Genomic DNA, 24,183 nt, shown 5'->3' with positions numbered 1-24,183 from the left:
TAGAATGTTGTAGTTCGGACTGGACTGTTCCCATGGGGCAACAGGGTCAGAGCTGATTTGCATAAAGCCATTATCTGACCCAGGGTGGTGTGGAGTGCAAAAAAACGATGGATTTGGGCCCAGATCTTTTGAATGGGGGAGTGTGTGACATTGATCCACATTCAGTCCATCACTTGTTGTTTTTTGCAATTGCCGCCCTAAGTGCGCTGGGGATGCCCAGACGTGGGTCCCAGGCACTCCACACCACTTGGAGTCAAGCTAGCCGGGCTGAAGAGAGGTGTTACCTCGAAACCGGTCCGGTCCTCGGATGCTTGATTCCGGTCTGGGAAAGATATGGCTGTTGTAGTTCGGACTGGACTGTTCCCATGGGGCAACAGGGTCAGAGCTGATTTGCATAAAGCCATTATCTGACCCAGGGTGGTGTGGAGTGCAAAAAAACGATGGATTTGGGCCCAGATCTTTTGACTGGGGGAGTGTGTGACATTGATCCGCATTCAGTCCATCACTTGTTGTTTTTTGCAATTGCCGCCCTAAGTGCGCTGGGGATGCCCAGACGTGGGTCCCAGGCACTCCACACCACTTGGAGTCAAGCTAGCCGGGCTGAAGAGAGGTGTTACCTTGAAACCGGTCCGGTCCTCGGATGCTTGATTCCGGTCTGGGAAAGATATGGCTGTTGTAGTTCGGACTGGACTGTTCCCATGGGGCAACAGGGTCAGAGCTGATTTGCATAAAGCCATTATCTGACCCAGGGTGGTGTGGAGTGCAAAAAAACGATGGATTTGGGCCCAGATCTTTTGACTGGGGGAGTGTGTGACATTGATCCACATTCAGTCCATCACTTGTTGTTTTTTGCAATTGCCGCCCTAAGTGCGCTGGGGATGCCCAGACGTGGGTCCCAGGCACTCCACACCACTTGGAGTCAAGCTAGCCGGGCTGAAGAGAGGTGTTACCTCGAAACCGGTCCGGTCCTCGGATGCTTGATTCCGGTCTGGGAAAGATATGGCTGTTGTAGTTCGGACTGGACTGTTCCCATGGGGCAACAGGGTCAGAGCTGATTTGCATAAAGCCATTATCTGACCCAGGGTGGTGTGGAGTGCAAAAAAACGATGGATTTGGGCCCAGATCTTTTGACTGGGGGAGTGTGTGACATTGATCCACATTCAGTCCATCACTTGTTGTTTTTTGCTAATGGGCTTGCAGCACTGGTTGTGCCACCCACAGAAGCAGCCTGTAAAAGTGTGTCTAAGGCCTGCCATTGCAGAGCCTGTGTGCAGTCTGGTACTGTCATGCTGACTGGGCAAGTGCACCCACTTGCCAGTCCCTAAACCTTCCCTTTTCTCCATATCAGACACCCCGATGGTAGGCCCAAGGGCAGGGTGCATTCTAAATATAAGGTAGGACCTGCCCTGGTGTGTGTGACATGTCCTAATAACGAATTACAGACATTTTAGTTTTTCACTATTGCAAGGCTACCTGTTCTCCATAGGCCAGAATGGGCAGTTAGATTATTACATTTTATAATCCAAACTGACTCGGGGAACATGGTAGAAATTCGAGTTTAGTATCCCTGAACTCAGAATGATAAAATACATCTATTAGTGAAGTTGGTTTTAACATTCTGGGCCATATGTAGGTGGCCAAATACCGGTCGGTAACGGCCGATTTCGGCCGTTACCGACCGGTATTTGTAGTTTCAGATGTAGGGGGTCAGATAATTACAGATTCTGTAAATTTACTGAATCTGTAAATTACCGAATCGGTAAATGTACAGAATCGGTAATATGGGATGTAGGTGGCACTGGAAACAGTGCCACAGGCCCTTAGGAATTCATTATTTACCATAAAATACTATTACATGGTAAATAACGAATTCCAGTGTACATGCACATCTGTGCATGTACACCTGTGCCATACAAGCCAGAATCAAGGGTGCAACAGGGTGTCAAAGTGACACCCTGTCCCCCTTGACAAATCGGTAATTTTACCATGAAATACTATTACATGGTAAATAACGAATTCCAGTGTACATGCACATCTGTGCATGTACACCTGTGCCATGTGGCACACATACATGCCCTAAGGGCATGTTTGTGTGTCACATGGCACACAAGCCAGAATCAAGGGTGCAACAGGGTGTCAAAGTGACACCCTGTCCCCCTTGACAAATCAGTAATTTTACCGAATCGGTATTTACCGATTCGGTAATTGTCATTGATTCCTATGGGCCTCAAGGCCCATAGGAATCAATGGCAATTACCAAATCGGTAAATACCGATTCGGTAATTACCGAATCTTAACGATTCGGTAATTGTTACCGAATAATTACCTACATGGCATTTACCGATTTGTAAATATCGAATCGGTAAAATTCGGTATTTACGATTCCGTAAATGCCATTTACCTACATATGGCCCTCTGTGTTTGAAAATACCACTTTTAGAAAGTAGGTATTTTCTTGTCTAACTATCCAAACCTGCCTCTGCTAGGTTGTGTATTCCTTGTCTGAAGTTGGCGTGACAGAGCTGGGGGATTACAAGAGACAGGATGAGTCAGCCCAGTGGTGAATAGAGAAATCTGCATGTAGATGGGAGGGAGGAGTTGCACCTGAATAGGACTGTGCCTGCCCCCCACAGTGCTGGCTCCACCCCCTGTGGTGTGTCTGATGCATCTGCCCTGCAATGTGAAAGGAAAGAAGGAGTCATGTAAACAGAGTGCTCCCGAAGAAATTAGATCACTTTTGGACTACAAGAAGAAACCTTTGCTGAGGAGAGGAACCTGAAGAAACTCAGGAGAGACTATCACTAAGCTGAAGTGCTGCTTGGGGAATTTGGCCTGCAGTGGTTGCCTTACTGCCAAAGAGAGGAGAAAGTGTACTTTCATCAACTTGTAAGGATTTCCAAGGGCTTGGAACAGAGCTTGCCTCATGCTAAAGTCTCAGGAACAACAGACTTCAACCCCCAGCTTCCCAGAGTTCTTTGGAAGTGCCTGCTGCTGTTTCAGGCCTTCTGAGGGACTGCGTGCCACAAGGAGCTGGAAGCGGGACTCAAGAGGAAGAAGCGTGTCACCGTCGCTACTGCTGCAGTCGCATCGTGGATGCCGCCACTGTAGCTGTCGTATTGCACCGCATTGATAGAAACATCTTGCAATGAAGAGGAAGCATGTTGCCGTCGCTACTGCTGCCGTCGCATCTTGGATGTCGCCGCTGTGGCTGTCGTATTGCACCGCATCGAGATAAGCGTCTCGCAACGAAGAGGAAGCGTGTCGCCATCGCTGCTGCTGTCGTCGCATCTTGGATGTCGCAGCTGTAGCTGTCGTATTGCACCGCATCAAGAAAAGCGCCTCGCATCCATGGAGAAGCGTGCCGCTGTCGGAGCTGCTGCCGTCACATCTTTAATGTCGCCGCTGTAGTTGTCGCATTGTGCGGAAGCGTCTCGCAACGTCGGAGAAGAGTGTCGCAGCCAAAGCTATTGCCGTCGCATCGCAGAACAAGGGTGTCGCCGCTGCAGCTGACGCATTGAATTGAGACTTCTCGCATCATCTGAGAAACGCGCCGCATCTGGAAGATCTTCGCGTTTTTATTTCTTTGCACCGGAACTTTGCCGCATTTCCATCGCTGCAACACTTTTGTTGTGGAAGAGTAACGCATCGTAAGATACATTGACTCAAAGTGTCGCATTTTAAGAACTGAACAGAACTAAGCTAAAACTACCATTTTAAGTATAGTATTGTGGAATTTTGTCGTTTGTAGTCTTGTGTTAAGTCTATATAAAGTATACTTATTGTTTATATAAAACCTGTGTGGTGTCCATCTGTAGTGTTGTCACTTGATTACTGTATGTGTTCACAAATACTTTACGCACTGCCTCTGAGATAAGCCTGTCTGCTCGTGCCAAGCTACCAAGGGGGTGAGCAGGGATTATGTTAGGAGTGTACCCCCTTACCCTGACTAGAGGCAAGGTTCCCTATTTGTCACAAGTACCTACCTGTGCCAACTAGAGACCCCCAAATCTAACATAGAGGCACACAAGAAGAACATGGTGGCTCCTCGGATGTTGAATGACGTGGTTTCCCATCTGCGACGCACATTGCATGAGGGATGGTGCTGCGTGAAGACCCTAGTGACACTATAACTGGACTCAGATAAGTATCGTAATTGGAAAATTAGGTTACAGCATTACTATGTGAACAAGAGACAATAGTGCATGATCACGGCGCACAGAACTCTGATTCATGGTTGGGACCTATATCCTACTATCGGGTTTATATGCCCCTTACTATCCTTTAAGGTCATGTTAGACATGTTATTTATATTTAGTAAACTGGATAGGATTGGTTAGACGACCACTCGTGTGACTAGGTCACCGGCTGGCAGCTTTCGCCACCTTGTGTATACCACAGTTTCTTACTCTTAAGTATGGGATTGTGTATTGGTGGGAGGTATTGTTTTATGTTTTCTGGGTCTGTCTTTGCCATGATTGGGATGGCGATGTGGGAGGGGGGTGGTAAAAGGGGTACATTTAGTAAAATGGTAAATTCAGATAAGCCAACTGCCGCATACAACGTGACTCATACATGCACGCTATGCTGCCTTGTAAATCCCACCACACTCATTGAAAATTGCTGAAGGTGCTAGAGACACGAGGAAACTGACGCTCTTCACTTGGAATGTACAAGGGTTGAAAAATCCCCAGAAGACCAGGAAAGTCTTTGCATATTTGGACCGGCATACTGTAGATGTGGCCTGCCTTCAGGAAACTCACCGCACCCATGACACTGAATGCAGAATTTGAGGCAGATGGGCCACATATAGATTAGCATCCTCCTACTCTACTTTTGCCAGGGAGGTAATGTTTCTAGTCAAGCATGGTATACCGTTCACACTGCTCCACTCACATGTGGATGATCAGGGAAGGTATGTTATTGTACAGGGTGATTTTGGCGGTACAGCTATAACTATTGTTACAGTCTACGGACCGAACATCGATGATCCCTCCTTTTTTACAGATATATGGGACAAGTTGTAAATGCTCCCACCCTCTGCAATAATTTGGGGAGGTGATTTTAATACGTGCCTAGATCCGCTGGCAAATAGGTCCACTGGGAATGACAGGTATGGGAGGAATTCTGCTAAGTCACTTAAGGAAGGGATGGAGGACTATGCCATGCTGGAAATATGGAGACTACGACACCCACACCGACCGGGAGGGCACGTGCATATCTTCCACTCACAATACATGGTCCAGGATAGATATTTGGACAGCCATTGCAGATGTAAGCGCCTGGACTACTGATATAACACACTTGCCTAAAACCCTTTCTGATCATGCGCCAGTCCGGCTGGAACTAGTCATCCCCTCACATTCACCACGACAATACACATGGCGCCTACAGCCAAGTGCATTACAGGACCTGATACACACTATCACTGAATACTTCGAGCATAATGTGGGATCAGTGGAAAGTGCTAAGGTGTTATGGGAGGCATTCAAGGTAACAATTCGTGGATTCTGTATCGGTAAACATGCGGGTATCCTAAAAGATATTCGTAGACAGCTATCCATGGTTGAGGCGGACATTACACGATTAGAGACCGCATACACTAACACCCTTGATCCCAAGATCCTGGCTGACATTAGGGGGAAGATAGACACATACCATGAATTCGCAGACAGTGAACTTAAATATATCTCAAAGAAATACGCGGAGCAGGTTTATGGAGAGGGAGGCAGGTCTAGACGAATGCTTTCTAGCAAGATACGTCCTACACCTACAGCGTCATATATGACCCAGGTTATGGACTCTCAGGCCACACCCCGATATGATACCCCCTCAATCTCGCAGTGTTTCCTGGATTATTATGCCTGGCTGTATACGGCAGGGACTACACCTGATCACACTGAGCTGAATCAGTATTTTGACAACATAGCACTGGCGTGGCTGTCTGATGCACATCGTGAATACTTTAGTCATCATATAAATGAGGATGAGCTCAGTGAAGCCATCAACTCCCTTCCAAACAATAAGGCACCGGGCATAGATGGACTGCCCGGCGAGTTTCATAAGGAATACAAAGACCTGTTGATACCACATCTAGCGGCCATATATGAGGAGGCATACGAGGATGGCATGCTGCCCCCAAAAAATACGCGAGGCATTATTGATTACTCTCCTTAAACCTGGTAAGGATCCGGCCCCGGCCCACTGTGAGTCCTATCGCCCTCTATCGCTAATCAACATGGTCGCTAAGATTCTAGCCAAAGTCATTACCCTTAGATTAAAGCCACTGATGCAGAAGCTGGTCCTGCCAGACCAGGCAGGATTTATCCCATCTCGTTCCACCACGCAAAATTTAAGGTCCATATTCGCCATGTTCCACCATATAAACCGAGAACTGCCGGCTGCTGCGGCCCTACTGGATGCTGCAAAGGCGTTTGATTCTGTGGAATGGCCTTATATGTTCTACGTACTGTGGAAAATGGGATTCCTGGAACCATTTCTGAAATGGATAACGTTATTATACACAGCACCTTGTGCACGGATTAGAATCAATGGCATCACATCTGATCCCTTTAGTATTTATAGAGGGACGAGACAAGGCATCCCACTGTCGCCTTTGCTTTTCACGCTGGCACTGGAACCACTGGCCTGCAAGATACACCAGAGACACGCCTCTACGGTGTTGCAGTTTCAGCTACGCCCAGTTAGAATATCGCTCTATGCGGACGACATGGTTTTGTACACTAGGCACCCGGATACTAATCTAAAAACGCTTATACAAGAATATATTAGGTTTGCATATCTCTCGGGCCTTTATATTAACTGGGACAAATCGGTGGTCATCCCGCTTACTCCAGTGACAACCAAGCTGTCCCTTGATTACCCATTGCAATGGCAGACTGACCCAGTTAAATACCTGGGATTCTGGATACACAGTGACTCAGAAATAGTGATACACGAAAACTATGGCAAAGCAATAGCTAAACTGGAAGACCGAGTCACTAGATGGATCTGCCTACCCCTGTCGCTGGCTGATAGAATTGCGTTGCAGAAAATGGTAGTGCTGCCAAGGTTTTTATATTTATTTATGAATATACCAATCTGGCTCCCACAGGCCCTGTTCACCCGACTGCGCACAGCGTAGCTCCGCTTGACATGGGCAGGGAAACACTCAAGGGTAGGTTGGAAGGAACTGACGAGACCCTACATTCAAGGTGGCTTTGGTGCCCCGACCTCCAACTATACTATTACTGAGCACAGGCGCAACATGCACACTATTGGCTACAGCCAAACGGACACGTGCCGCATATTGCTGTGGAACACGAATGTATGCACCCTATCCCACTTCTCTCACTTATATCCTCTCCCAGGCAATATGCCTCCAATCTGGAAATACACCTAGCGATTTGCACCTCAAGAGCCTGGCACACACTAACAAAGCGGGCACACAGACTTCCGTCATATGCGCCGACACTACCCCTTTGACATCACACACACTACCCCATTGACATCACCCAGAACTCACGGTAACACAGGAGCAAAAAATGGCACAGGAACTACATGAGATGGGACTCCGAACTATGGGGGATGTTTTCCAGAACAAGGAATACATATCACAGGATGACGCAGCCTTAAACACACATTGCACCCCTTTAAAAGTTTTTGCATATCTGCGACTGCGTATGGCGGTCAAAGCTCTGTATCCCTCCTTCCCAGTTGCACCACCAATGCATAATGCACTGCAGACACTCCTGACATCCACTACGAGGCAACGCCTAGTTACTAAACTGTATACCACGTCACAATGAGAACAGTTCCGCGCACTGGACAGACCCCTAGCTAGATGGGAGGCAACATTGGGCACAAACATTCCCAAAGACGACTGGGACTATGGGTGTATGCAATTACAGCTGCTTATGTCTAATTTGAACCTGAAAATCATACATTTTAAGTTCATACACTAGGTATACTATACACCCAAGCAACTGCATACATACGGGCTAAGGGCTGACGACCGATACCACAGATGCCAGGCCCCCAATGCAGACTTTTTACACATGGCCTGGGCATGCACAAGCTCCAATCCTACTAACATTCTCACGCATATGCTAGGGGAGCGTATTCCCAACGCACCCCTGATGTGCCTTTTGGGTATCTATAAGATCAAACTGGCACGTAGACCTAAGTTCTTGGCGGTGGCACTATTGCTGGCCAAGAGAAGAATAGCAATTAAATGGGGCAGTAAACAGGCACACAGATTGGATCAGGGACATGTGATATTTTAAAAGACAATTAGACACGTAAGCAGAAGACATACCTCAGTCCTCTCGGCCACGAGATTTCTGGGACCCACTAGTGCAATATCTTCTCTCCCTGCAAACAGAAGACTGATTATGAACATTAGCTCGCCTGAAGTCATGGTATGATGCCGGAGGTGTATGTCCCATTGAGCCCTATTGGTGGGGGATAGTGTGGAATATATGTACATATATGTACAGAGTGCCGGACCAGTGTTCCCTAATTATTTGTTTCATGATGATGTGGGTGTAATATTCTTTTTCAATGTGCAAGCGGTTAGATCTGTAAATTCAGTGTCACTTAAGGCGGCAACGTGAAGAACGTTAGTGTAAAGAACCTAATGTATGCAATGCCTTTGCAATTATGTGTATATACAATGTGTACAATATGAGCTATCTGACTGATCAAGTAAACTAAAATAATTTTTTTTTAAAAATACTCCCAAGGAGGAGGAGCCTAGCCTGCAACCATGATGGCCGCCTAATCCTTCGGCTCCGCCGACCCTTTCGCTTTCCTCCCGTCCCGGGACCAATCCTGGCATCAATCCTGCTCCTGAGTTATATTTTCGGGTTCGGGAGGTGACCCCGACTCCAATGGTGTGTTTTCTTAAGCGCTCCCTGCGGTGGAAGCGGTGGGACGTTCTCGCCTTCTCCCGGACGCTGCCCGGCGCTGACGGGTCTTTGTTCTTCGACTCTGGCTGCCTTCGCCCACAATAACAGCGGCCGCAGTGGACGGAGTCGAGCCGGCCGACGGCTCGCAGCGGCTGAATTGGGTGTTTGCATTCTGTCCGCTCTACTCATCTCTACGCGGAAGGCATATCGGCTGAGAGTGCAACAATGTGTCACCGCCCAGGCTTGTGTATGCCTTTGTTTGCTTCTTGTCTCGCTCCGTGATGAGGTGGGCGCCATTTTAAAGGCCGAGCAACTGGACCTTGTTTTTCACGATCCCGGGCTACAACTAGTGACATGGCCACTGCGGTCGCTACGTTTACACCTGCATGGTGCAGCATGGTCTGTGTTCCCTTTGTGCCCCCGGACGGGTGGTGCTCTACAGTCCACCGGCGTGGTGCTCGGCTTTGTGATGGCGACGTGGATGACCAGTCTTGTGGGCTGCAACGAATTTCCGAGCCCCGTGTGCAGGGATCTGCTACATCCTCCCCTCCTAAGGCACCGGTGCGGATTGCGGACATTCTGAGAGCCCTGGATCTTTTTCGATTTGCTTTATGTGGCGACGCCTGTGACCTGGGGCACCGTCTGGATGCTGTTCTCGCTGCTGTGCCCTTGCTTGACCGAGCACATTCACGACTGCGGGACGCTGAGCCACATCTTGTGCCCGACTTCTGTGGACTGCCTGCCCGGGGGTGCCCGGAGGTGCTGGAGGTATGTGCTCCCGATGTTCCCGAGATGCTGTCTGCGATGGAGATGCAGCGGTCTGATGTCTGCGTGCTTGTTCATTATATGGGGTCTCGTCCTCGGACGCCATGTTTGGATACTCCTTTGTGGATTATCGGAGACGCTTCCTACGTTGTTCTGCAGCTGCTGCTACTGCCCTGGCTGAGTGGACTGTTACAGTGCGATGTCCACCTTTATGTCGCTGTCGCACACATGACATTGGAATGGACAGACTTTGTTGGACGGTGCTGTGCTCTGCTGGGGTCACTTTGCTTGTTTGTCCCATTCGAGATGGCTATTGTGCAGCTGAACCACGTCGATATTCCCGATCGCAAGGGCCAGGGCTGAGCTCCCCCTATCAGTGACTGTGGTAGCGTATACTGTCGGGGCTGCAGGGGGTGGACGCTACTATGAAGTTGGACTTTGTCGCTACGCCGGGCCGCGGGGGGGGGGGGTTGAGGGTGTCTCCTCTCATGTTAGGATTGTTGTTGCTCGTAATGCTGGGATGCTGATGGTGAGCCGGGGATACTGTACGTTCATTTTGTATCGGTGACGGGGTCTAGGGATGGGTGGCCCGAATATTACATGCCGGGTGCGGGTCTGTTTCTCTCCTCCTCCACTCTTTATATCTTTATATTTTCCCTACTATGGGGCAGTTCCGGGGCGACAGGCACGCTGTTAGTGGGTTTGGCCGTAGCCATTACAGGAGTGCGGGGTGGTGGGTGTGGGGGGGGGGATTTGTTATTTTAGTTTGTTTTGTTCTATGGTCCCTATCGCTCTTTTCCGGCTTTGGGAGGGTTCTTTCCTCTTCGTAGGGTTGGCTGTTTCTGGGTCTTGCGCCTTTTCTCTTCCTGTGTTTCAATAAATCTTTGTTTCCTGTTCTTGGGGGTGGGCTTTCTGGGATTATGCGTGGAACTGTTGTTTTCTTGTAATGTTGCTTATTATCCGGTCTCATTGTTGCGGTTGCTTAGCCTATATAGTTGCTGTACTTATAGCCTAATTTCGATTGTGAATGGGGTACGCCCCTCTTGTTGCGTTTCTTTTGTGTCCCTTTATGTAAGGTGTGTAGTCCTTCCTGTTGCAGCCCCCTCGCTTCATCTAATTTAAAACGAAAACCTCCTCTCCTGTGTTGCGCACCCCGTAGTCACTTCTGACGTACTTCGCAATATCCTGATTGTATATTGATGTACTTTTCTCCTGTTTTTCTCGCCTATCTTTGCGGCCGGCCGTGATGGTTGTGGGCTTGCGCATGTATATCCTATTTTTGTCTCAATAAAGGTTTTCAAAAAAATAAAAAATAAAAAATACTCCCAAGGGCCGAACTTTTATACACAGAGAAGCATTGTAGACGTCCTTGAGGGGCCATATGGAACACGTATATCGTATCCCACAACCACCTAACCCAGCATGCATTACTGGCTTTTTAGCTGCCCTGCCTATTCGTCGATTGAGGATGATGTAGCCCAGGAATTGGACGCAGCTCTTACTCTAGAGGAGATCTTGACAGCGCTTGGCTGTCTGGCCAGCGGGGGAGGTGCCGGGCAGTGATGGCTTCCCTACCGAATTTATTCAGGCCTTTACCCCTGTACTCAGGCAATGATTGCTTGATGTGTACCAGGAAGTCAGGGACCCTGGAGTGCTGTCTCTATTGATGCGCGGCGGTTGCTTTACTATGGTTTTGAAACCTGTCTCCAATGCATCAGATCACACTGCCTATCACCCACTCATGATGATTAACACAGATGCCAACATGCTTTGCAAAGCTCGGGCTCTTAGGCTGTGACTGGTGATTTCCCAGTTAATCCATGATGACCAATGCAATTTTATACCTGTGCGTAGTACCACTATGAACCTGAGGCAGCTGATGCATTTCCTTCATGAGGTGGAGGGTAAAGTCGAGGAATTGCTTGTTATAAGACAACAGGGCTTTTTGCAGCTGTCCTCTCACTTTTTGCCCCCATTTCTGACTGATACTGGTGCTTTCTGACTCTGATTGGGCCATGGGCCCCGCTAACCAGGCCCAAGGCGAGTGCTCTGTTAAAAGATATATGGTAATTAGGTATAGTTATCATTGGTTCTGACAGCCTACCTGTAAGCCCCTAGTATGTGGTAGGGCATGTAGGTTTAGAGGCCGAGTAGATTTAATGCACTTAAGTGTGCACTGTTGTGAATCCTGCTGTCATTTTAAAAGCCAGCCCTGCCTTGCAGACTTCTTTTAAAATAAAACTATGTCCAAATTCGACTTTAGAATTAAAGGTATTTCCAAAGTCTTAAACTACCTTGTTTTTACATATAAGGCACCCCTACGGTCTAACCTAGGTGCTCCAAGGGTAGGGTGCCATGTTAAAATAAGTAGGGAAATCATATCATATGTTTTATATCCCCTGTGTGAGGGAAAAACTGCCAATTTTGTTTTTGCTCATTGTAGCACACTACCTCCATAGGCTATCATTGCAAGGCTTTATTTAACCTTAATAAAGAATAACTATCAACAGGAGTGGACTAAAATAATAATCAAAGTGTTAAAATAATAGAATTAATCCAACAACATGCTAAGGTTGCATTTAATGTAACTATGACAGAAAAGAAGTCGTAGAACTTGCTTTTCTGATGTGCCTGAATCCAGCTCAGAAGCAGCCTCTCCTGACTGGCCAGCCTTTGATAGGCTGCGCCAAACGGATCTGATGAGGTGTGAATTGGCCTGCAAGGCAACAAAGAGACAGCTGGTGGGAGGAGATCAGCAAGCTGCAGAGCAAAAGGAAGAAGTGGGCTGGGTAGCCAAACTGGTTTTCAAGAGGGAAAGACATTTAGGACAGGACCAAGGCCCACCCCCACTTCCTGAACCCCCAGCCAGATGGGACCCCCTGTAATTGAATTAACAGAGCGGCTGGAAGGGGATGGTTAAGGAAAGCTAGTTGGGTTAGCCAGACCTGAAGCTCCAGGATAGATTTTCTCCATTTTTATTTTTGAGGATTTTTGACAAAAATATGCCACATTTCAGGGGAAGTGATCATCATTGAGGGTGGCACCCTGCACCCCATTGGTCAGAGGTGCCCCCCTGCTTGCCATCCCAGAAACCTGGATAATTATGGGAGAGCTGCCCAGCAACTCAGATCCCTGCCTGAAACCAACAAGAAGAAGGACTGCCTTGCAGAACCCATGGCCTACACCAAGAGGACTGCACTCTTAAGGACTGCATCTGCTGCATACTTTGGCTTCACCAAAAGAATGACTTTTCCTTGCTTTGAAAGTTTAAGAAGTGGACTCCATGAAAGCAACAGGTTAAAAGAGCGCCACCTGTATCATCTCCAATAATAATAAACAGCTGACCAGCTTCACCTAGACTTTGAAGGATGTGGCCAGGTGCATCATGGATCTTGTTGTCCCAATGAGCAACTCAGAGCTTTTGGAACCTTAGATTAGTGTTGTGGACACTTGAAGACCCACAAGTCTGAGACCATTTGAAGAATTTTTGATAAAAAGCTCCATAAGTTGACCGACCTTTAGACGAGAGTCAAGCCCGCAACGTCAAACTGTTACGCTACCTGAGATTCAGGTTTGCCCTGCTGAAGCTCCGGAGCTTTTCGCCAATGACGTCACCTCCAGGAGTTCACTACCGCCTCACGCTGAAGCAAGCCGATGTTGTCGAACTGCATCCTGGCCTGACGAGGAGCCTTGCATGACGTCGAGAGAAAAACCTCCAGAAAAATGACTAAATCAGAAGGTAACAACTTGACTGGGCCCTACTGCTCATTGTATCTGACCCACTGTCAGAGCGATGATTCCTTATACTTGTGCAGGAACAGAAGATGCCTATTCCCTATGCCCCCTCCGGGAAACACTCCTGACACCTATTAATGTAAAGTATCCTGAAGTATCTCTACAAGGGGGAATGGGGAGTTGGATAAAATAACAAACGAGAAGAAGAGACTGCCTGTAGTTATCAGCTTTCTGCACTTTGTCTTCTACTTAGCGATATTGTGTTGCCTCGGATTGTAAAAACAATGATATACATAGCCCTATGACAATTTAATACTCTGGATTGCATGTGTACATTATACTACTGCATTGTTATAACATACCTATATAACATTGGGCTTTAGCTCCTCTTCTGATTCTCTTCAAAGGTTTTTTCTAATTGAAGAGTTCTACCTCTTACTATCTTTCATTAATGGATTCTAAAAGAAACGAAACACAATGTTATTTTTAACCTTTTGTTTCCTTAATAACTATGAATTTGCATCTGTATCTTTATACTTGTTGGTGTTACAACATACCTATATAGTTTTAGGCTTGCTCCTCTTCAATTCACTTAAACTTTTCTCTATTTCTTCACAGGAAGAAGATTCTAGGAAGATTTCTCACTCTTTAGGTAAGTATTAGATTGTTGGATATATTATTACTTCTATATGTAAACGTCATAATTACATTAGTCAACTACAATTGATACTTTACTTTTTGGTTTTCAGTTGCACATGGATTTATTACAATAAAAGTACTTAGCTCATTCCAGTGAGAAAGATTCAGGTATTCGTTCTCGAGCGCCGCTGTTCACTCGAGCATTAGTGTTCCGGTTACTTTCTTTGAGACACTGATCACTTTATTTGAAGGCTGGACTTCGCTGAGTCTTCCATCAGGCTCAAGGAGTATTTCTGCGCATGAACGCTAGGCGAACACTCACTTCGATGAAGAGAGATGTACGCAGTAGCAAGTGTGCAGTATCTGGTGAAAGCCACTTGAGCGGGAGAAAGGCACTGCAGGAAAACAATGAACAGGAATAACCTGAAAAGAAGAAAAGGCGATAAAACTACCCTGACTAGACTTCGACAGAGAACCCAAAAAACAATGTGCCTCAGCCATGAATCCAGGTGAAGTGCGCCAACATTCTAAATTGAGTGCTTCAAGTAGAATTCTGAGGCAATGACAAAAGACTAGAGCGACACTCTTTTTGGAATGTCAGACATCTTGGAGTTTCTCGATCTCCAAGCCGCACTCCAAGCAATGGCTCTTTCCCTTTGAATGTATGTAGGTGACTGTTCTTGACTTGTTAGGCAGAGAGAAAAGTTCTTGTTTCAAGAAATCTTGACACCCACACTCCATCACAATAGGCCTGAAACTTTGACTTCGTCGCGGTTAAGCGTGACCAGATGTCCCAAGTTGGCACTTTTGGCTTTCAGGCACAATAAAAATGTAAATCTCCGGTTCCCTACATTGGATGTTTGTTGTTTTGGTGTCATTTTAATGATGAAAATATTTTCTATTTTAATAAGATGGTGTTGGATTTTTACTGTGTGTTGTGTCGTACTTTTTTACTGTTATTTGTGTTTTTAAATGCTTTATATACCTATCTCCTAAGTTAAGCCTGTTTGCTCATTTTGAACAAAGATAATGAGTGCTGTGTTGAAAAAATAAAGCAGAAGGGTTCTGTTGTACATTATACGGAGGGTCAGACATTAACTGCGAAGAGAGCGCCTTCATACGAAATGATTACAGACATTGGGTTTTATACATGTACCTGGATTTTTGAAATGCATGAGTATACCGCTTTTGATAAAACTGGAATGGCATGGTGAGTAAAGAACACAAAGGATTTTTGGCCCATATCTCTGTACTGGGGGAGAGTGTATGACGTTGTTTAGCAATCCCTACATCAATTGTTCTTTATGCATTTATCACCCTAAGTGGGATGGGTATGCCCAGACGTGGGTCCTGTACTCACCATGCCACTAAAGTCAAGCTATCCTGGCTGATGAGGGGTGATACCCCGAAACCAGTCCTAGGATGCTTGCTTCCGGTCCAGGCAGGACCTGGCCTGGCAGTTCGGGCTGGAGTGTTCCCATGGGGAGCAGGGTCAAGACTGATTTGCATAGGGCTCTGTCTAAACAAGAATGGCGCGGTGAGCAAAAAAACAATGAATTTAGGCCCACATCTCTGTACTGGGGGTGTAGTGTTTGCCATTGGACAGCATTCCTTCCATCATTTGTTCTTTTTGCAGATGTGCAAATGAAGCACATGATAAATGAGAGGAATTGGCTCATGAATGTGAGGTTGACATCACTAAAATGAAAAATGTGAGAAAGAACTATACAATAGATTTGACCTGTTATAAAATAAAGCAATTGTGTTTAATGATCTCACACTGAAGATTGGATTGAAAAAACAAGGGAATAGGGTGATTTGAAGAAATATAAAGAAAGACAGAAGAGAAAGACAGCATGAAAAAGAATGCCAAAGATTCAGAAAGCAGAATAATGGGTTCAGTTACTGACCCGGAGACAGAAACAATTTTGGAGTTTCTTTTAAGAGAAGTACACAGAAGCACTTAGTGCATGTCCCTTGGACCAAAGCTGATGTTTATGCTTTCAATACAAAATGTTCTAAAATTTCAGGAAGAGCCTGGAAGGCGGTACAAGGAGGCTCCTGAGCTAACCTTGATTTCACAATTGCTGTGGACTGAAATTAATTCATTGTTTAAAATTGTTTTTCCTAGTGACTTGTGATCTGAGTGTAAGTTTCTGTTGCTTGACCAACTGAAGAACCTCCTAATAATAATATTAATTGGGCAAAAATCTTTAAGAACCTCACAGGAGCTGAAAGAGTCAGTGCATGCTTATTATGAGAGGATTATGCAGAATTTCAGGAAGCATAGTGGAGTCGATGATCCTGAGAAAGATAATGTTAGTGGCTTAATTTCTGCTTTATTTATGGGTTTACGACCAGAGCATACTAATCACATTCAGCAAAGAGAAATGTGCTGTTTGACAAAGAGTATAGATGAGATTTTGAAGCTGGTCAAATACCTGAATGACTAGTGTGATGTGAAGCTGAAAAAAGTCAAGGAGAAACTAATCGTGCACAACCAAAGCAATTTGAGAGGAGTCGTCAAAATCGATTGATGGTTCGGATTTGTATTCTGTGCAGTCTAGAAATGCTGGAATGAAAGGGGTGACTCAAATGCACAGTGTGAAAACAAGAACTAAGTCAATGCAAATGCAAACGTTGAATTGGTGAGGAGGAATACTGCTTTTCATTTCTGTGGTAAAACTGGGAACTGAAAGTGAAACTGTAGACAAAATCTAGATAGAATTCAGAATTATTTTGTTCCTCTGATGCAGAAAAATATATTGACAATAGTCTAAACCCAACTGACTTCTGTGCAGAGTATGCATGATTAGAAACCGTTTTGCATGAACATGCCTTCAGCCCCGATATTGCAGCAAACATTGAAAACAAAATGCCATATAGTCCAGGGTAACAACGGAATACATTGATTCTGAATAATGATTCTACTCCGCTCTCTTCTCAGTACTACATGGAGCAGTTCTGGATGTGTCCAAAGTGGCCTATACATTGATGATGAAATCAATGGCCACACTGTTTCATTTTTGATTGATACAGGAACTACCAGTTCCACATTCTGTTCTCTGGAAGTCGAAACCTACCGCTGTCAGTATAGAGAACTCCAAATGGTGGGGATCAGTAATAAGCTGATTGTTAATCATGGTATAGCAGATGTTCCAGTTAAAAAAGAGCAAATGGTAAATTAACATCAGTTCATTTTGTGTGATTCAAGTCCTGTAAACTTGAATCTCAAGGAGACTTGCTTTGAAAAATGAATTGTATGATTTACTGTATACTGGATAGTGTTGAGATTGAAAGTCAAGATGATGACTCAGTGTTTAAAATAAAATCACAGGATTTAATTATTCAATTTTTCCAGCCTTAACAAAAGATGACCTACCACTGAATGTAAGGCATGCTGTCAAAGAAGAGGTGTGGAATTCCTTTGGTAAAGAGTTAGAACTGATAAAAATTGCTGAACCAGTTAACATTAGAGTGAAGCTTGATACAGTTTCCCCAAAAACAAACTATATAAACTTTTGAAAGAGGCAGAAAAATGAATTAAAGCAGTGTTGAAAAGTATTATTGAGGAGGGAATTCTTCTGGAAGTGTTTGTTAGTCCTTGCAACTCTCCTGTGAAGGGGATACAGAAACCAAATGGGAGATGACACATTGTTCAAGTTTGAAGAATAATCAACAATCTTGTCATTCTGTGTCTTCTGGAGGTACTGAAACCAGCAGTAATTTTCTCCCATATCCTATCAGATGCATAATGGGATACAGTTATTAACTTATGCCAAGCCTTCTTCTCCATTCCTCTCCAAGAGGAGAGTCACATTTTATTTCCATTTCAATTCCAAAATAGAGTTCTCATTTGCGGTAGAATTCCACCAGGTTATACTGAAAGTCCTTCAATCTTTTTTCAAATCCTGAAGAAAGATCTTTAAAATTTGAGGTTGCCCTGAAATTCAGTCCTGGTCCAATATATTATTGCTCTTCTGATTGCATCAAAGACAAAAGAACACTGTAAACTTGACACTATTACTTTGCTGACTTATTTAGCTATTTGTGGTCACAAGGTTTCTCCAACAAAGATGCAGTACTGTAAAAAGGAAGTAGTTCATCTTGCTCATCACATTGGAAAAGGTCTGTGGCAGCCCATGCAGTTAAGTGCAGTGGGGCGGGACAGGGGGCATGAAAATGACGGAATAGGGAATGTAAAAAAAAACACTTACCTTGCGCTCAGCGATCCGGCTAGTGGTTTAATTTATTTATTTATTTTACATTCCCTATCCCGTCGTTTGTCACTTTAAACTCCCCCGCACCACCATGATTACCTGCATGGGCTACTACTGAAAAAGGAGCAAGGAAAGTCTCAAAAGACGACACTTCTGCAGGTCTGAAAATGAATCCTCTTACTACCCAGAGGGAGGCAAGGTTGTTTCTGGGAAATATTGGCTACTGCCATCAGTGGATTCCAAATTTGACCTTGATTTCAAAACCTTTATTAAGTTTAACTCACAGTGACATAAAGGACTTGGTGCCATTTGATGAAAAACGTTCAGAGGCATTGCGGGCATTGAGTGAAAGTTTATGTAATGCATACGCCATTGGAATGCCAGACTATAATCTGACTTTCTTTTTGTATTGCCATGAAAATGGTGGGTGTGCATTACCGATTCTTACCCAGATGCATGCTGGGACCATGAGACCAGTGGCTTACCTTTCAGCTATGTTGGATCTAGTTGTTGTAAGTCTTCCTGGCTGTTTGAAACTGGTGGCAGCTGTTTGTGCTGCCAGAGAGCAAAGCGAAGGAATAATAAGGGGACATACATTCATTGTATATGTCCCACACTCAGTTGAGCTCTTATTAACACGTACCCAAATTCAGTACATGACAAATAGTCGATTAACTAGATATGAGCAAATCATACTGGCATCAGAGAACATCTCGATTAAGAGGCGTAATTGACTTAATTCATCGACATTGCTTCAGATTCCAGGCAAAGATTGTGAAGACAGGGACAGTGATGATGAATATGAACATGACTGCATCAATTTCTGAATTATGTCCCAAACCAAGACCAGATATTAAAGAAAATCCTTTGGACATGGCTGAATGGACTTTATTTGTGATGGTTCTTGTTAGAGAGACCAATATGGAGCATTGAAAGCTGATATGCAGTATGTTCCATTTCTGAAATTCTTGAAGCATCCTACCTGCCGAATGAAACCTCAGTACAAGTGGCTGAGTTGGTTGCATTGACGAGAGCTTGTTGCCTGTCAGAAACGTTGAATGTGCTGATTTATAGAGACAGCCAGTATGGCTTTGGTGTGGTGCAATCTTTAGGTCAGCTGTAGTCACAGATAAGCTTTATGACAACTTCTGGCGCTTCCATAAAGAACAGTCTCTAAATATTTGATTTGTTAAAAGCAATACAACAGCCAAAAGAGATAGCTGTTGTCAAGTGCTCTGCCCATAACGCTGGAAGAGATTCAATTACTCTTAGAAATAACTATACTGATCAGGTGGTCAAATATTGTGCACTTGTTCAAATATTGTGCACTTGAGGAAGAAACCATAGCTAAAGAAACTGAACAATCAGATGAATCAAGAACAAATTCTATACAGAATGAAGAAAATGTAAATTGTTTCTTATTGGTTTCAATTCAAACTTCTTTCAGTGAATTGTGAGACCTTCAAGAGGTACCTAAGGAAGAGGAGAAAAAAAAGAAACGGGAAAACATAAATTACAAGAAAAATCATCTTGATGCGTATGCCACTTGTGAAAACAAGTGCTTTTTGCCGGATGCTATGTTATATCCAACTGCAAGGAATTTTCATGGATAGTCTTTTTTGGATAGAGATTCTATGTTCTGGTCTTCTGGACATTTAGCAAATAATGGGAAATACACATTTTAGAAATGTGCCTGAAAGTATCTGTTCTAGTTGTTTAATGTGCCAGAAAAATAATAATTAGCAAACGAACAATAACTATGATGTACCACATTGGCAAATTAGAAGGCCCATTTACAAGACTCCAAGCAGATTTTGTGGAGATGGCAGTTTGCACTGGCTTGAAATACATCCTTGTATTTGTCTGCTTCTTTTCTAAATTAGTTGACGTCTATCTCACCCGATGATTAAGCAGCCTTACAGTTCGCACACTTTTGTTGAGAGAATTGATTCCACTTTTTGGATTATAAACTTCTATAGAAACAGATCATGGCTCACTTTTAAAAAGAAGGTTTTGCAAATAATTTGTACAAATCTCCAGATTGATCAGAGTTTCCTTTTTAGTTGTTGTCCTCAATCTTCCAGAGTAGTTTAGAGAAAGAATGGAACTCTAAAGAACAGGCTGGCGAAAGTCTGTGCCTCTATTGGGTCAATGTGGCCAAATGCTCTTATTCTTATTTTGAATAGCACCAGATGTAGTCTTGATAATAAAGATTTGTCTGTCACCCCATGGGGTGATTATGCAGAGCATTGAGATTGGATTACAATCCTTCTGCTGTGCTTGTTTCAATAACTGATGACATTGTGGTAGGTTACTGTAAAAGTATGGCTGATATGGTGAAATCTGTCATCCACAAGGTGAATCTGGCAACAAAAGCAATTAAATAAATACAGTGTCATGGATTGAAAACTGGAGACTGGATAGTGGTCTGAAGGCACATGAAGAAGAACTGTCTTGTGGAGTGCTGGAACAGGCCATACCAGTTGATTTTAATGACAAACACTGCTGTGAAATTTACTGAAATTCTACAGCGGATCCATGCGGGTTACATGAAAAGAGCAAAAGCTGCAGATGAAGAAGTGGTGAAAACAACCACTGATACACAGAGTTAAGCTCAAGTTTACAGCATGAATCCAGAGAGTGGGTGGACATTTTGAAACTCTTGCAACTGAAAATTGTGAAATTGGTGAAGAAAACAAAGTCATAGAAGTCCATATCAGTGAAAGTGGAAGTTCTGATGAAAATTCTAGAACATCTACCAGTTGCGCTGTTCTCCAGTTTCAAAGTAAGGATCAGAGCGAAGAGCTGTTGCAATGTCAAAGTCAAAGGCATAAGTGGTAGCAAGAAGAAATTGTCTCTGATGCAGACCACAAAAAGGCTTTAGTAGAAAATCAAAGTCACGAGAACCCTCGGAGAAAAGAAAGAAGTTTACAGTGAATCATCCAGTTGAAATTGATCAAAGTTTAAGTTAATCAGTAAGCAGGAAAGACTTAGCAGCCTCAGAAAATAGTGAAAGTTAATCACTTGCTGCTACAAGACCACCAAGAAATAGAAAGTATACATCACCTGAATGCGTATAACTAGCCACAGTGTCAGAGAAAGAGGAAGAGTCAGAGTTAGAAATCTACAAGCCAATAAACCATTGTTAATATACTTTTGAAAGTGAACCTAAAAGTAAATCGGAAATAGAACACAAACCATCTTGAAAGGTTTGCAAGATTGTAAAGAATAAGCTAAAACTGAGAGTTAATTTTATTAAATATAAGAAGAATTTGTTTTTTGAGAGTATGAACAGAAACAAACTTTTGAAAAAAGACTATTTTTGAAGTTGTATTAAATTATTGTGCTTTCAAAGAAATAAGAAAAGAAGAACTCTATTATTGTTTTAAAGAACATTTTTGTTAATTTTAAAATATTTAGAGCATCACTCAATAATTTATTTCAGTCTCAATAGAGAATGGAGTACAACTGATGTTGTAACATTATCAGTTTAGTTGTCTTATTAATGGTACTAATAGTATTAGTTGGCCCTCTGTTGTGTCCACTATCCCCAATGGGATTTATCTTCACAAGAGTTGAATTAACTTAAATACATAACACACTGATACATGGGGAAACAATAGCTAGTTGTGTTCAAGATAATAATTATACTACAATGATAGAAGAATATTTTGACATAATGGAAGTTAAAAACTGATTTATATGCACCTTTCCTCCTTCCTCTGCAGGTAAAGGGTTCACATATATTCAACTTCCTATCTCCTATGGACTCTAGTGCACAGAGTTTGTTAGTATAGTTAATAATAATGAATGTTGTCCCCTTACTGGTCAGATTTCAACATGCCCTTGGACGGCTTCCCTATCTTGTAGAATGAACAATCTAATATGACGTTAAATATGGTAAATTTCTGAACATTATTGCACAAATTAAGCATGAAAATGAATCAATTAAATGGAGGTATGGGTGTGGATTGAGTAAAGAAAATGAATTTATTAAGGAACACATTGAGAGAGAATAAAGTTTCTAAGAAATTAGAGAGATGAAAAGACGTAAGAAAACAGACTAAAGAAGAAGACAAATTTAAATTGCTGAATCTACATCTTAGATTGAGACAACAAGAGAGGAGAGGTGAAATGTGTATGGTGAATCATGAACCTTTGAAAGGTGACAAAGCTGAGCATGTACAAGAGAGTTACTGTGAAAGAAGTTATGTTGTAAGTGGTGAATACTTGATTGGTGAAGAGCCGATTCTGAGGAGGAATTTATTATGTGTGTGGCAAGACTGCTCATTTTCATTTTTGGCATGATTGCGAAGGATCTTGTTTATTTTTTTTTTGTTTTCCCTTGAGTTTATCATATGAGTGTAATGGATGATGCAGTTGGTTCAAGGAGAGGAAAATATGGATTTGGATCGATAGTTTTAAATATATCAGGTGCTATTATTCCACTTTTAGGTGTAGCTATAAATGATTGAAAAGTAGATGTTCATCTACAATAGTGGATAGAACTGTCTTAAGCAGAGCTGGGGCACTAACTATAATTAATTCGTAACTAATTGGCATTAGAGCTATGATGATGAAGTATCGCTTAGCACTAGATATACTAGATATGTTCTTTGCAGGGTATTAAAAGATAGGAGATGGAGGAGGAGCTTCGCGGGCATCCATGATGGTCGCGTGAGCACAGAGCTCCCCGGACCCGCGCCGCCCTTCACGGATATCCTGACTACATCCTGATTTTAACGACGGGCTTTTGTTCGTATATCCTTGCTGATCATTTTGTCCTTCGAAAAATTTAATTCGGACGCTGGGGTCCACTTTTACATCGTTGCTGCTTTTTGCGGCCCGCCCCGAGGCTAACCGGGGGCTCAGTTTCCTGGCAGGCCGTGGAGTAGTTGAACAACAACGGCCGAAGGGGTCCCCTCGGGTCGACTCCCCTCCTGACTTTCGGTTTTGATTCCTACTCCCGGCTCGTATTGACGGAGGCGCAACACTTATCTAACTTCGGCTGGCCTGGTGTATCTTTGCTCTCTGTGCTGCCCCTACTGAGTGCCCACACTCCAGCTTATTGGTGCTGTTGCACGTCTGATTTGGCTTTATCGTTTGTTTGGACATTTCACGACCGGCCATTTTCACCAGGTCGCGGGGACCTCTCCGGGGTCCCTTTTCCAATATGGCCACCGGACCAGCTCCCGAGAGGCGCAAGATCAAAACACCTCACCGTGGGGGCCAGACCCAGACGAACATTATGGATCACTACTCGCAGTTAAAGGGGTCCCCGGGCGGTTCTACTCGCACTTCAGATGATCCCAAGGTTGTCTCTTCAACGCCTTCCGACGTATCCTTACAAGACGTCATGGGCGCCATTACCAACATGCAGGCATCCATGGGACAGCAATACGAGGCCCTTGCCTCTAAGATCGACACGGTGGCCGTTGACATCACGCTGATTAGAGCGGATCTGGCGAAGACTAATGAGAGGGTCCAGTCATTGGATCTGAAGACCTCTAGTCTCATTACGGATGTCTCGGAGGCCCAGTCGGAGATTGGTAATCTGTGTTCATCCCACGACCTGATGGCTCGTCGTCTCGAGGATTACGAAAACAGGGCGCGCCGCAATAATGTTCGCCTTATCGGTGTTCCGGAGAATCCCGAGATACTAGCGGTTGATCTCTTGGTGGAGGATCTGATCACAAACTATCTTGCTCCCGCAGGACTTAGCAAGTTCTTTGCCATTGAACGCGCTCATCGAGTCCCAGGCGGGAAGGCGAAGTTGGGCGCTCCTCCGAGGCCCATTATTGCCAGATTGTTCCACTTTAGAGATCGGGATGCTATTCTTCAAGCCTCACGGGATAAGGGCCCAGTGAACTTTGAAAATGCCTCTGTTTCCTTTTATCCTGACTTTTCACCGCTTATTC

General features: G+C 44.2%; 1 long non-coding RNA gene across 1 annotated transcript in view; it reads left to right on the top strand.

Moving 5' to 3' along the window:
- The window catches only part of LOC144819980 (uncharacterized), a 162,538-nt gene that overhangs the window by 105,067 nt on the left and 33,288 nt on the right, over window positions 1-24,183 (top strand). The window contains exon 3 of the long non-coding RNA XR_013607653.1: window positions 14,025-14,058. This is a non-coding gene — a long non-coding RNA (uncharacterized LOC144819980). The remainder of the gene's footprint in view (window positions 1-14,024; window positions 14,059-24,183) is intronic.

This window comes from Lissotriton helveticus, chromosome 2_1 (assembly GCF_964261635.1).
Source record: "Lissotriton helveticus chromosome 2_1, aLisHel1.1, whole genome shotgun sequence".
Classification (NCBI taxonomy): domain Eukaryota; kingdom Metazoa; phylum Chordata; class Amphibia; order Caudata; family Salamandridae; genus Lissotriton; species Lissotriton helveticus.
This window is presented reverse-complemented; position numbering and strand designations above follow the sequence as displayed.